The sequence below is a fragment of the Schistocerca piceifrons genome, chromosome 3 (assembly GCF_021461385.2).
Source record: "Schistocerca piceifrons isolate TAMUIC-IGC-003096 chromosome 3, iqSchPice1.1, whole genome shotgun sequence".
NCBI classification, from domain to species: Eukaryota; Metazoa; Arthropoda; class Insecta; order Orthoptera; family Acrididae; genus Schistocerca; species Schistocerca piceifrons.
The window spans coordinates 609,986,895-610,000,897 of NC_060140.1; positions in this window are offsets into that span (position 1 = coordinate 609,986,895).

A 14,003-nucleotide genomic window follows, 5' to 3' on the forward strand; every position below is an offset into this window, starting at 1 on the left:
AATTCGCTTGATATATAAGTGATACACGGTGTGGATAACTTGCAGTGAATGCTCTGTTGCAACACAGGCACAATGCACATTTTGAGGTTCTGTGCGGATTCATAGGGAACTTAACACCGATCGAAAGTGATTTTCAAGGTATTCAGTTATCAACTGCAGTTTGCACGAAAATGCTACGAGACGGAACGGACATTTGGATGCACTTCAGTAAATTTGTGATGCTTAACCACATGGAGAATGACACTGAGAAGGAATTGAATATATTAGAACAGATAGCAAGGTCGAGTAGCTATAATAGTAAAGAAGTTAGGTTACTGTACAGTAAGCTTATAAATAACAAATGCACTAAAAAAGAGGGGTGATGAGAGTGACATATGAAGGAACAATTATTGAGTTGTGTAGTTAACAGATTCATGAGGCTCATAATATCACTTGGTGACTAAAAATTAACATTAAATTAGGGAACAAATTATGACACTCGACTGAGACCAGGTGTGGTACATATGAGGGCATGGGAATTGACGGGATTGGTGTGGTGACTGTGAAAAATTTTATATAGCACAAACTGGTAGGAACTTCAAAAACAGTTTTAGAGAGCATCCAGATGACAGCAATCGAGGCTGTATAACTTCTACATCTACATCTACATACATACTCCGCAATCCACCATACGGTGCGTGGTGGAGGGTAAATTGTACCACAACTAGCATCTTCTCTCCCTGTTTAACTCCCAAACAGAACGAGGGAAAAATGACTATCTATATGCCTCTGTATGAACCCTAATCTCTCTTATCTTTGTGGTCTTTCCGCGAAATCTAAGTTGGTGGCAGTAAAATTGTACTACAGTCAGCCTCAAATGCTGGTTCTCTAAATTTCCTCAGTAGCAATTCACGAAAAGAACGCCTCCTTTCCTCTAGAGACTCCCACCCAAATTCCTGAAGCATTTCCGTAACACTCGCGTGATGATCAAACCTACCAGTAACAAATCTAGCAGCCTGCCTCTGAATTGCTTTTATGTCCTCCCTCAATCCGACCTGATAACGATCCCAAACGCTCGAGCAGTACTCAAGAATAGGTCGTATTAGTGTTTTATAAGCGGTTTCCTTTACAGATGAACCACATCTTCCCAAAATTCTACCAATGAACCGAAGACGACTATCCGCTTTCCCCACAACTGCCATTATATGCTTGTCCCACTTCATATCGCTCTGCAGTGTTACGCCCAAATATTTAATCAACATGACTGTGTCAAGCGCTACGCTACTAATGGGGTATTCAAACATTACAGGATTCTTTTTCCTATTCATCTTCATTAATTTACATTTATCTATATTTAGAATTAGCTGCCATTCTTTACACCAATCACAAATCCTATACAAGTCATCTTGTATCCTCCTACAGTCACTCAACGACGACACCTTCCCGTACACCACAGCATCATCAGCCAACAGCCGCACATTGCTATCCACCCTATCCAAAAGATCATTTATGCAGACAGAAAACAACAGCGGACAGCACTCCAGATGATACCCACACCTCCGATGAACACTCACCATCGAGGACAACGTACTGGGTTCTATTACTTAAGAAGTCTTCGAGCCACTCACATACTTGGGAACCAATCCCATATGCTCGTACCTTAGTTAGGAGTCTGCAGTGGGGCACCGAGTCAAACGCCTTCCGGAAGTCAAGGAATATGGCATCCATCTGATACCCTTCATCCATGGTTCGCAAGATATCATGAGAAAAAAGGGCGAGTTGCGTTTCGCAGGAGTGATGCTTGCTAAAGCCGTGCTGATGCATGGACAGCAACTTCTCTCTCTCAAGGAAATTTGTTATATTCGAACTGAGAATATGTTTGAGAATCCTGCAACAAACTGATGTTAAGGATATTGGTCTGTAATTTTGAGGATCCGTCTTTCTACCTTTCTTATATACAGGCGTCACCTGGGCTTTTATCCAGTCGCTCAGGACTTTACGTTGGGCAAGAGATTCGCAATGAATGCAAGCTAAGTAGGGAGCCAATGCAGTAGAATACTCTCTTTACAACGGAACTGGAATCCCACCAGGACCTGGCGATTTATTTATTTTCAACCCATTCAGCTGCTTCACAACCCCATGGATGTCTATTACCACACAGTAGGCGAAATTGAAACTAATCTTAAAATTCTGCATAACTCCCTTAAGGGGCTGCCATTAAATACGCTTGAGGAATTGGTGATTTTTCAGAGTAAAATGAAATTTTCGTCAGAAACACTAAACGAACAAATAGATCTCACCAATAACTCGTTTTCAAGTTTATTTATGGGGCACTTATAGTTCTGCCACCATCCTATGGCCTCGATAGATTGCAATGCAATACAGTTCGCTTCTACACAGTATTCCTTTTGTGATAAATGCTGTACTATTCTGTATTTTACCCCAAGACTGTGCATCTTTCTGTGGCCTCTACCTGTGTTATTTTACACAAGATAAGTAAAAGTATAATTATTCGCTACAGATATTGCGTCATTCGCTTATAGTGTATTCATACACTGTTACTCAACACCTGATGCTTTATGGCACAAATTGTAAAATGTCAACAGTGAATTATTTTATTTAAAGTTGTCGTTTTATAAAACACTTGTAGTCATGGGGTCACAAACAGTTTTAAAGAAATTTTTAATGTGTTAAGATTAATCTAGTTTACCCCTCACTCTCCTCCACCCCCTCCTTAATTGCGTCATGGCATTTTGCAATGTTTGTAAAACACTTTTATGGTCATAGAACCACAGAAGATCTTATGTATGTTAAGTGCCCCAGTTCTAAACGTATTCCCCTTCCCACTCTCTATTAATCTCCACAATTTTTTATTTTTATTAATTTTTCATGTCATATATACAATTACAACTTATGGTTTGATATATGCTTATACCTATTTCTGTAAGAGTTTGCTTTGACCCTGGATAAAAAATAAATTATGACATGTAACATAAGAAAAGGGAACAAGTTATGTAAGGTAGCACAATTGCCGGTGTACCATTAGCAGTGATATTGTAGTGATATTTACATGATTGTATTTTGGATGAAGCTTTAGTTAAACTGATGTTTGGGGATTAGGTAGTTTCAGTTAGATAAGGCAGTCTGGGATGTTTGCCTTATACTACTGATGGAACTGATGTATGGGGTTCCAATATTACACCTTCTCAGATTGAATGAATTTCCTGTATACATGCATTTGCTCCCATTAGTGGAAATAGCATTGCATGGGCGCCACTTGTTCCTCAGAAATGAATGATACATGCCCCAGCTGGTATTGCTAAACTATATAAATTTTAATGAAATGGTATTTATGACCTTTTACTGATGAAAATAATTTATACACAGTAAATTGTGAAAAAGATTGTTTGTTAACAGACAGTTGGCTTTGCGTACCCTAGTGCAACTCAGTGTGCTCTTTAATGTATTACTTTCGAGCATTCAAAATATCTGTTATACACTGTTTTGCAAAGAAATAACATTTTTGCAAAACACTGAAAGTGATTTCCATGACTTGTTTACTGATGAAATTGTTTTATACGACGTAACTATGAGAATTCAGTTGTAAACAATCAAATGCAATGTGTACCACTTATCTGACGCCACCTAGTCGTTTAGTCCTCTTGCCTTCCAATTTGTCCCTTTGGTAGCAGTTTGCACTTGTCTCGTGATTGAGAATGTTGGCAAGATACAATGTATCTAATGAACAATTTTATATGACTGAAATAACACTGGTAAGCAAGAAACCCATATTCCATTCATTATACTATGTCTCTGATCAATGGTGAAATGTAGGATATTTTCATATCTTCTGATACAAGTTTTGTGTTGTTTTTTATAGCCTCGAAAATAGCAGAATGTCGAAATGCTTGAGGTGATTGTAGAAATAATGAAAAGTGTGGTCAAGACATCAGAAAAATTATCAAAGTATATTCACTTATTGCTGACAGTAGAGTCGAATCTCTTCAGAGACGTATGTACAACGAAGAATCTTGGTATTCGCAAAGTGGACATCTGTGACCATTACCACAAATTACTAGCACGAGCTTCTGAGGAGACTTAAAGTGTTAAGGCTTTCTTCAGATTTTGTTGAGGAATTCCTTCTAGCAATTTGCAGCTGCATTGAATAAAATGGAAAATAATAACCTCAAGTGCACTTGTCTGCACAGTGACTAGAACTGAGAACTCACTTCGGCACTGCACAACAAACAGAAGTGGTACGACCATGTATGTGTGTGTGTGTGTGTGTGTGTGTGTATTCCACATCTTCTTCTAAACCACTGGATTTGAAGCAAATTTGGCGCACATATACTTTACTGTCTGGCGACAGTCGCTGTGGGGTAAGACCAACCTACCTATTATAGTTCAGGAAATGAAATGATCGTGTGGCATTTGTTGGCCGGAATATCTCCTAAGGGGCTGAGTCGCCGAATTGCAAGTTTTTATTTAGTTGACGCCACTTCGGCGACTTGAGTGTCAGTGATGATGAAAATGGTGATAAAGGACACACAACACGCAGTCCCCTGCTGGGAATCGAACCCGCGCCCCCTTGCGTGATAGGCGGTAACGCTACCGCTGCGCTACGGAGGCGGACTATACTTCAGGAGATATGATGTCACATCCGTTAAGCGCAAGGTCAAATGCTACGTGCTAAGCGTGTGGATACACAGCTGTAAATAAATATCTGGGTTTCTCCCCTAGTAGACTAATATATTAATGCTACGAAGTACTAAATCAAATTATGGACTCATGAGAAAAAACTTAAATGTACGAATATTGAAGTAAAGAAAATAAGAAATAGGCAATTGTGCAGTAGTGCACTTTCATACTTTTTCACCTCAAGATCTACAGGTAATCTATACTGACATGTTTGAGCACTGCTTCAGTAAATTTTTTCCGTTTGATACCGATATGATGAACAAAATACATATCTGTGTCATTGAAATTTGCTTCGAATCTTTTCGGAGACATTCTCTTGTTTTTTTAGTGATGTAACTTGGTATTTGCAAATCAGACGACTGTGGCTATTCCTGTGAAGTTGCCTGGAGACGTACGCCATGGTGGGTTAAGATTTGTCACTTACTTATCACAGTTAGCAGCTGTATTAAAATAGTAATGAAAGGAAGTGATATGATACAATTTTTTCAGCAAAACTGGAACTGATTTCGAAAGCAACTACCGTTTTAGAAAGTGAGCAACTAATAACTATGTGGACAAGGCACTGCTGCAGTAAACGCTCTCCCATTGACATAATCGTAGCTGACCGCTCACAATGTGGAATAGGGAATCTAAAAAGGTTACTTTACTATATCACTATGATAGCTTAAACGGGAATTATTCAGACATCGAGATATGAGGAAAAAGTCAAGCAAATTTAGCCGGATAAATCAGTTACATATCTTCTAATCATTATTATCTTCTAATCATTATTATGACAGCAGACATTGCAGTCTCCACTACGCAGATACCAGGAACAATGCGTTTTCGTAGCTGGAATCCCTCATGATCAGATCCAGATATCCAGTCTAGTGCGAGACACTGTGCTCTCCCTATTTCAGATATGTGGTTCAGTCAGTTATCTAAAAGAGTAGACCTGAATAATACCCCAACAAATGTCATCCTCATTTCTGTGACACTGACTTAACTTAGGATAACGCTTATGTGTACAGACAACAACCTACCCATTAAATAACAGCTGGAAGGATGACAAATACTTTCAGTACAGGCTTCCTAACATTGAAATTATTTTTGATATTAACAAGTTTATCTTCTAAGAAAAGCTGTTCTTGCTTTTGCCACTTTACATTTTATATCCATTTTACTTCTGCCACCCTCACGTAGCTTGCTGCCTACATAGAAAAACTCCCTCTGCACGCCTGACTTAATTCGACTACAGTTTATTGCCCATCTACAGGGTGGGGCAAATAAAAGTGAAGGAGACGAGAAGCAGCATTAACGGAGGAGGAAATGACATACAGTTACTTTCAACAGGTTGGAGCAACTGCCCATTCAGCCAGTGGAACCTTGGAGCACATTTACACAATATTCACACCTGACAGTGTTGCTAGCAGAGGCCAGTCTGGTCGCAGCCTTAGCTAGCCTCCAAAGTCACCTGATCTGTCAGTGTGTTATTACTTTGTGTGGGGAGCCCTCAAGTCTGAAGTGTATCGCAACAACCCTCACAATTTTCAAGAACGTTTCGGATAAGACTGCAGAAGATGCTGACCAGGGCCCAAAAGTGACAAGGGATGGATAGTGGACACTTTCAACATCTGCTCTGTTTCTTTGTACCCTGCAACTCTTTTCTCTGGGTCACTCTTATTTACCCCGCCCTGTATTTAAGTCTATACATCAAAAGAACGAAAAGTGTCATCTACATGTAATGTGTGCTGGATGATCACTCAGGAAGCTTTGCTAATAAACGAGAATAGCATGCGCCGATCCAGCTTTTCAATTTGCAGCACACTTCAGACCAAAATAATAAAAATAATAATAAGAGGAGAAGGTTTACCATCTTGACCGTGGGCAATTTTGATGCTCTGACCTGAAGTTGGTGCAGTTTCTCCCAGTTTACTACCTAATTGCTCCTAAAGGCATTGAAATTACAAAAATATTGGCATATTCATATGGGAATTAGTAAGCATTCAATTTCTGGCTAATATTAATTTCAGCCCATCTCTTGATGACATACTGAATGGATTCCAGTCTTCTCTCACAGTTGCCTGTCTTGTTGACTTCGTAAAGCTGTACATCATCTGGCAGTCAGAATATAATGCAGATGTACAGAAAGGTCTTCGTTGTTACATAGCATCAAATAGTTTTGCCTCCAAGTTGCTCCATACAACGATTCGAAAATAAAGAATATCCGAAATTTAGGCTAATGCCACACGAGGCGATTTTCCCCTCTCGATAATAATCGTGGCTGAAATAGTCGCCTAGGGTGCCACACTTCAAACGATTATAATCGCGGCGGTTGAAGTCGCGCCGACGAAACTTGGTGCTGCACTAGCGACAAAAATCGGTGGCTCCTGCAGTTGTGTTGCAACCAACCACGAGAGACACCATGCATGATGACCTGTCATTCGAAACTGAAATATTTAGCTGGATTATAAGTAGTTAGACGTCGCAGAAGGCGTAGCCGCTAACGAAAATGGTGAATTCATCCTATTATTATGAATCGCCCAAGTGAAGGAAAGTTTGTGTTGTTACACAAGAAACTTGGAAGTTATCTGGAGAAATTCTTTGATTAATACTGCATGTCCCTAGCATTCTTTGATTTACTGCTCTCGAATATAGAAACTAACTTACAAAAGAAGGATACCAAGTTACGTGACTGTGTTGGTGCGGAAGAAAAACTTGCAGTAACACTGAGGTTGTTATTGTTGTTGTTGTTGTCTTCAGTCCAGAGACGGGTTTGATGCAGCTCTCCATGCTACTCTAACATGAGCAAGCTTGTTCATCTCCCAGTACCTACTACAACCTACATCCTTCTGAATCTGCTCAGTGTATTCATCTCTTGGTCTCCCTCTACGATTTTTACCCTCCACGCTGCCCTCTAATACTGAATTAGTGATCTCTTGATGCCTCTGAACATGTCCTACCAACCGATACCTTCTTCTACTCGAGTTGTGCCACAAATTTCTCTTCTCCCCAATTCTATTCAGTACCTCCTCATTAGTTATGTGATCTACCCATCTAATCTTCAGTATTCTTCTGTAGCACCACGTTTCGAAAGCTTCTATTCTCTTCTTGTCCAAACTATTTATCGTGCATATTTCACTTCCATACATGGCTACACTCCATACAACTACTTTCAGAAGCGACTTCCTGACACTTAAGTCTATACTCAATGTTAACAAATTTCTCTTCTTCAGAAACGCTTTCCTTGCCATTGCCAGGCTACATTTTGAATCCTCTCTACTTCGACCATCATCAGCTATTTTGCTCCCCAAATAGCAGAACTCATTTACTACTTTAAGTGTCTCATTACCTAATCTAATCCCCTCAGCATCACCTGATTTAATTCGACTACATTCCATTATCCTCGTTTTGCTTTTGTTGATGTTCATCATATATCCTCCTTTCAAGACACTGTCCATTCCATTCTACTGCTCTTCCAGGTCCTTTGCTGTCTCTGACAGAATTACAATGTCATCGGTGAACTTCAAAGATTTTATTTTTTCTCCATTGATCTTAATTCCTACTCCGAATTTTTCTTGTGTTTCCTTTACTGCTTGCTCAATGTAAAGATTGAATAACATCGGGGATATGCTAAACGCTGTCTCACTCCCTTCCCAACCACTGCTTCCATTTCATGCCCTTCGTCTCTTACAATGGCCATCTGGTTTCTATACAAATTGTAAATAGCCTTTCGCTCCCTGTATTTTAACCCTGCCACCTTCAGAATTTGAGAGTATTCCAGTCAACATTGTCAAAAGCTTTCTCTGAGGTACATTTTTTAATTAAATACAGTAAGTAATTTATGGGCATGGACACACACTTAACATAACGTTAACATAAACTAGGTTACAATGAAAGAGTTTACATTACAAGTTCATGCCACCTGTCTAATCACTTGTAATATTCTTCAAACGAAAAAATCGAGTCTTCATCCAACAGTACAGTAACTGGGGAAAAATAAGTGGGACTCTCAGTTGTAGTCCTTTGTGTGCCAGTCAATGTTGATGTACCTGACAGCGCGGTATTTATTGAGGAGACAGTAGTAGTGCTGCCTCTATACAGTCTTTTGACTGTAACATTTTATTAATTGTAATTTCTTTTTCTGGTCTGAGAACCTGACATACGGCTGGGAGAATGGTGTGCTGACCACATGCCCCTCTATATTCACATCCACTGATGCCTTTGGGCTGAGGATGAAATGGCGACCGGTCAGTACCGTTGGGCCTTCATGGGCTGTTCGGGAGGAGTTTAGTTTTTATAGTTTAACGTTTATAGTCGAAAGTCTAGTTCATCATCGGTAGCCATGTCTTTTATGTAATGCAAAAGAGATGTTGAAAACAACTCATCAGGATCCTTTTGTGGTACAGTAGAAGTTGAACTATGTGTCAAAACTATTATCAACTCTCTTTCAAATGGCTCCTGAAGTTTCCTTTTATTTGCTTAGCAGTGAAAGGCTTAGCAGAAGTGTTAGGTGGCGCTGCACTGTTTTCATGATGCTTTTCCACTTCATCATCCTCAAGAATAGAGGCATGATTAATATCTCCTGAGGTCCTGAAATTAAAAGAAACATTTTGGAGAACCCACATGTCACTTTGTACTGTGCAGATCTGTGTGAGCTGGAATGTTCATTACTGTTTTTTTTTACCTTATGTTAGATTGGATTAAGATATTAGAAAGAAAAATTTGAACAAATTCAGAGAATTTATTTCTGACTTTTTTAAAATATTGAAAATAGTCGGAAAATATCTCTAAAACAATGTATTAAATCATGCAAAGCTTCAACACAATTAATTAATTTGTTTTGGAGCAACAAGTTTGCATGCATGTCAAACTATTAGAGGAAAAAGGAAAAATAAAAATTAAATTACTGTTTTCGTAAATGTCTAGACGAAAGTTAAGCTGATTGTCATGCATGAAACTTTGCATCCACCTATATACAAGTATGTACATACATCATCTTACCTATTGAATTTTGTGCAACCAATGATAACGAGTTCCACTTCTCAGCCCCAAAACATCTGCACACACCCTCTTCCATGTTTCTGTCTTCAGCAGACGATCTTTACGATCTTGCTATTTTATGTTGTAGAGACAGTGATATTTCTCCACCTTCAGTTCACTGTACAAATGATCCATTGGAATGACATTTACAGAGTTTTCGGATATTGCCACTCACAGACAAAACAGAACTGAGTGCAGTATCCTTGTGGCTGCTGCGCAACTGGCTATAATAACATTCCAGTGTGGCAGGGATGCCGACGACTATTGCCGCGTCAAAAATAGGCCCGGGCCCATTCGACAGCGACAGTAGCGCGCGGAAATTTAACAGAGCGGCAATACAGCCCAGTGTGACACCTACCGTTTGCGACAAAAATCGTTGACCTTCAGCGGAGAAAATCGCCTAGTGTGGCATTAGCTTAAGAGAGAACATCGTCTTGCACTAGACTAGAAGTCTGGATCTGATCGCGCAGGATTCCAGCTGCAAAAATGCCTTCTGCTTCACACTAGCATAGTAAAGATTTTGCAAAGCTCTAGGCGTTGTTTTGTGACTCTGTTGTCATAACAGTGATTTGTGGGTGTCGCGTTTTTTAGTCTGCAAAATTTGCTTGACTTTTCTTATCATCTCGATGAAATAGTCTGAATAATTCCCTGTTAAGGTATCATATTGAGTTAGTAAAGCAATCTTTTTTATTCCAAGAAGGTCGTTCCATGTGTGGTAGATTTCCCTAGATGGTATTAGGAGATGTAATATAAATGTATTTGAGTCAATATAGAGTAACAGTTCTTTATTAGCCCAGAGAGCTGTACAATACAGCAGCACCACATCAGGTTGTAAACCAAACTGTCTTACTTGCACTGCTCAACAGATGCTCCACTCTGCTGCAGGAACTCCGCCTATAGTGCGAAACACTGAGGGGCACTGAAGAATGGTAAGAGCCATCAAACATGGAGACAATGCGCAGATGCATGTGACCAGTCTTGTCAAGGCTATTTGCAATGTGGTACGCAACTGAACCATTTCTCGACATCTGGTGCCTAGCAGCCGTGATGTAGAGATGATATAATGCCAAGTGAGCAGGGGCCGCTTGGGGAGGGGGGGGGGGGGGAGGGCGGCCGAAGTGAGACACACTGGTTGCAGACTGGGGCGGTGCCTTGGGTAGTGCTGGAGGAAGAGTCGATGGTGTAGCATGAGGTAACAGATGGTAGGCAGCCTATGCTAATGCAATGAAAGTGAGCACACCATCTGCCATAAGATGAGAGGATAAGGCTGCGTAGTCAAGGTGTGGTGGTAATTGGTTATCACGGGTGATAAGATAGGTGACTGGAGCAATGGGCCTCACAGAAGTATCATGACGTGCATCTGTGATGAAGTTGTAGTCAACATGTTTGACACATATCTTTGGGATCGAAGTCATGGACGTCGAGTGTGATGAGTGCTGGATCACTGGGCTGTTTTGGTTGCGCTTCAGTGGTCATACATTCAATTTTTTCTCTTGTATCACAACTCCATTTGTTACTCAGTAGCACCGATGTTTTAGTCTTTTATCCGTAAAATCTCCATACGCTGATGGTATTCCTGATGTTCTAGTTGTGTCAAACACAAAGACTCGATGTAGATAACAGTATGTTTGAGGTCAACAGTGTAATAGTGTCTTAATGATTCTTGACATTTTGTACAAGGTTGTTTTGCACACATGTTCAGTTTTGTTAAAATAAGCCTTCGCCACAAGCCAAACAGTAGAAGTGTGAAACTCATTTTTATTTTCAAATGATGTAATCTACAGTCAGTCTGAAGCCATCTCTTAGATCAGCATCTGATAGTGAAGCTCCAGTGAGATCTGGCTGGTGTAGGCTGTCAATAGCAGTGAGGACACTGTGAGCTGTCATGAAGTTCTTTATGCTGCTAGTGCAGTTGAGACTTCATGGTATTGCTGACGATGTTTGGCACCTTGTGATCTTTAGTCACACTCGCGACTGGTGTTCAGAGATCTTGCTAAATTCGTGTAAAATTCTCTTTTCATACTGATGAAGTAGTTTGAGTAGCCATCACGTTTGTACGACATCAATCTCATTCCAGGCTTAAAATTCGATTGATTTTGTATTTCATGTTATGAAATGTCTGGATTAACTACCACGAGAGCAACAGCACAGAGCTAACAGAAGCATTGTCATGTTTGGTCCATAGCTCCATGCTCTTGTCTGATAATCTAAATCAAGTGTGATTGATGGCTCAAATCTCGCTGGACTGGAATTGTCAGAACTGGGGTTCGACTTGAGCTGTTTGTGTGTGTGTGTGTGTGTGTGTGTGTGTGTGTGTGTGTGTGTGTGTGCAGTTCTTTCCAGGCTCTGGCACAAGTTAGGTGTCTGCCTGTGGCATGGATAGTTTCGTATTTACAGCCAGATGAAGACTCAATTGTATAGTGAATAAATCTAGTCGCTCTGTGTGAGTTTGACTACATAAATGTACACAAAGTTTATGGGACTGGTTTCGAATAGGGGCCTTAAGCTGGTTTGTAGATTTACGTAACAGAGCTCGGTTAATTAAATTGTCCATCACGTACATGCCAGAGTAAAAGTCTGTTCAACATATCTCAGGCATAGTGGTAATTCTGATTAATCTGCAGTGTATAATTCACCAGGGCTGCAGGCTGATACCGAATTTCCAGTGTTTTCTATTGGCTAATTTTATTTTGTTCTCTGTTTCCGTTTCCTTTCACTGTAACAGTGTAAATTTATTTTCTGTTTCTAATATTGTAATTATTACTCAGTGTTGCAGATTTCGTACAGCAGAATGCGGGTTGTCTTTCTGTTTTTTAGGGTTCTGTACGTCAGTCAGTAAATACAGAACCCTTATAGGATCACTTGGGCTCTCTGTCTGTCTGTGTGCCTTCTAAGTCCATTTTTTCTGAGGAAGGTGTGGAGGTATAAAGCTGAAATTTGTGTCAAATACTAAGGTCTACAGGCTCTTGACAGTGAAATAAATTTAAGCTTCTGAGTCAATGCAATCTGAATATATGGAAGTTTCAGTCACATATTGATAGTAGCATCTCACTCTTCAAAACTTATTGGGAACTTCCCCATTGACTTGACTCATGAAACCTGCCAACAAGCAAGGTTTCACAGTACAAGTAAAGGAAAACAGTCGGAAATTGTTATTTCTAATTCACTCACATAAAGCATTTTTTTGTCATTTGCTGTCCATCTGTCTGTCTGTTAAGGCCCCTTTTTCGCAGGAAAGGGTGGAGATATCAAGTTGAAATTTATGTCAAATATTAATACTAATACCTGTCATTATAAAAAAAAGTAAACTCTACACCAATGTACTCAAAAGATATGGGCATTTATGACACATGTTTTGATGGTCGCAAACTCACTCATCAGAATCTACAAATCAGTTATCTATATAGATAATTAAGTTCGTTTGGAACCCTAAGAGTACGAGTCCTTGTCAGTTTTGTTTTAAATACTGTAAATTTGTTGTCTGATTTCAACATTTTTGTTTGGGGTTGCACAATCACAGTGAATTTAAATTACTCGCTGTTGTGCCTTGCATCTTGCCTCTATTGAGGAAGCATTATCTTTCCAATAAATACTTTTTATTATTTGGGTTATCTAGATGTTTTATTTAAAATTAAAAATGTTTTTAATAAAATTTTGTAGGCTGGGATTTTATGTGGTTAGTAAGTAATAGGTCAAATGTGTACATTCACTCACAACTCAGCTCAGCCATACCACTCCCCCTACCACCACTGCACAGTGGTAGCAGGGATTGGATGAGGGTTTGGGGAGCTGTGGGAGATATGTAGAATAAGTTTTTGATTATTGTTTTGTGTAATAGTTTGGATGCCTTACCATGGCTAATACTACTTCTATGGTGTTCCATATCAGAATGTAGAGAAGGGAGGCGATGGGGGTGATGGATCTGCTCAAGGACAAACTAAAATATTAGTTAGTAATTCGAAATGCAGGTATCACAGGAAGTGCAGCTGATATGGCAAAGTGCCTAAGGCACTCAATCGCCCAGTGGTCCCGCTGGGCATGCAGCTGGTAGATGTATGTCTTATTTTCTCCTTAGTCATTGTTACCTTTGGTAGTTGCTGTGACAGAAGTCAGTAAACCATTCCATTCTTGGTTTAGAAGAGTTTCGTCATGAGTGTTACATTCTATAAATAGTCTGGAACAATTGGAGCAGTGTCAAGTATGTGGGAAAATATGAGGAATTTACCGCTTCATTGTAAAATCAAGTGGATTTGTAAGACTATGAGAAAAAATTGTGTTGGGTAAGATTTCAGAATATATTACAG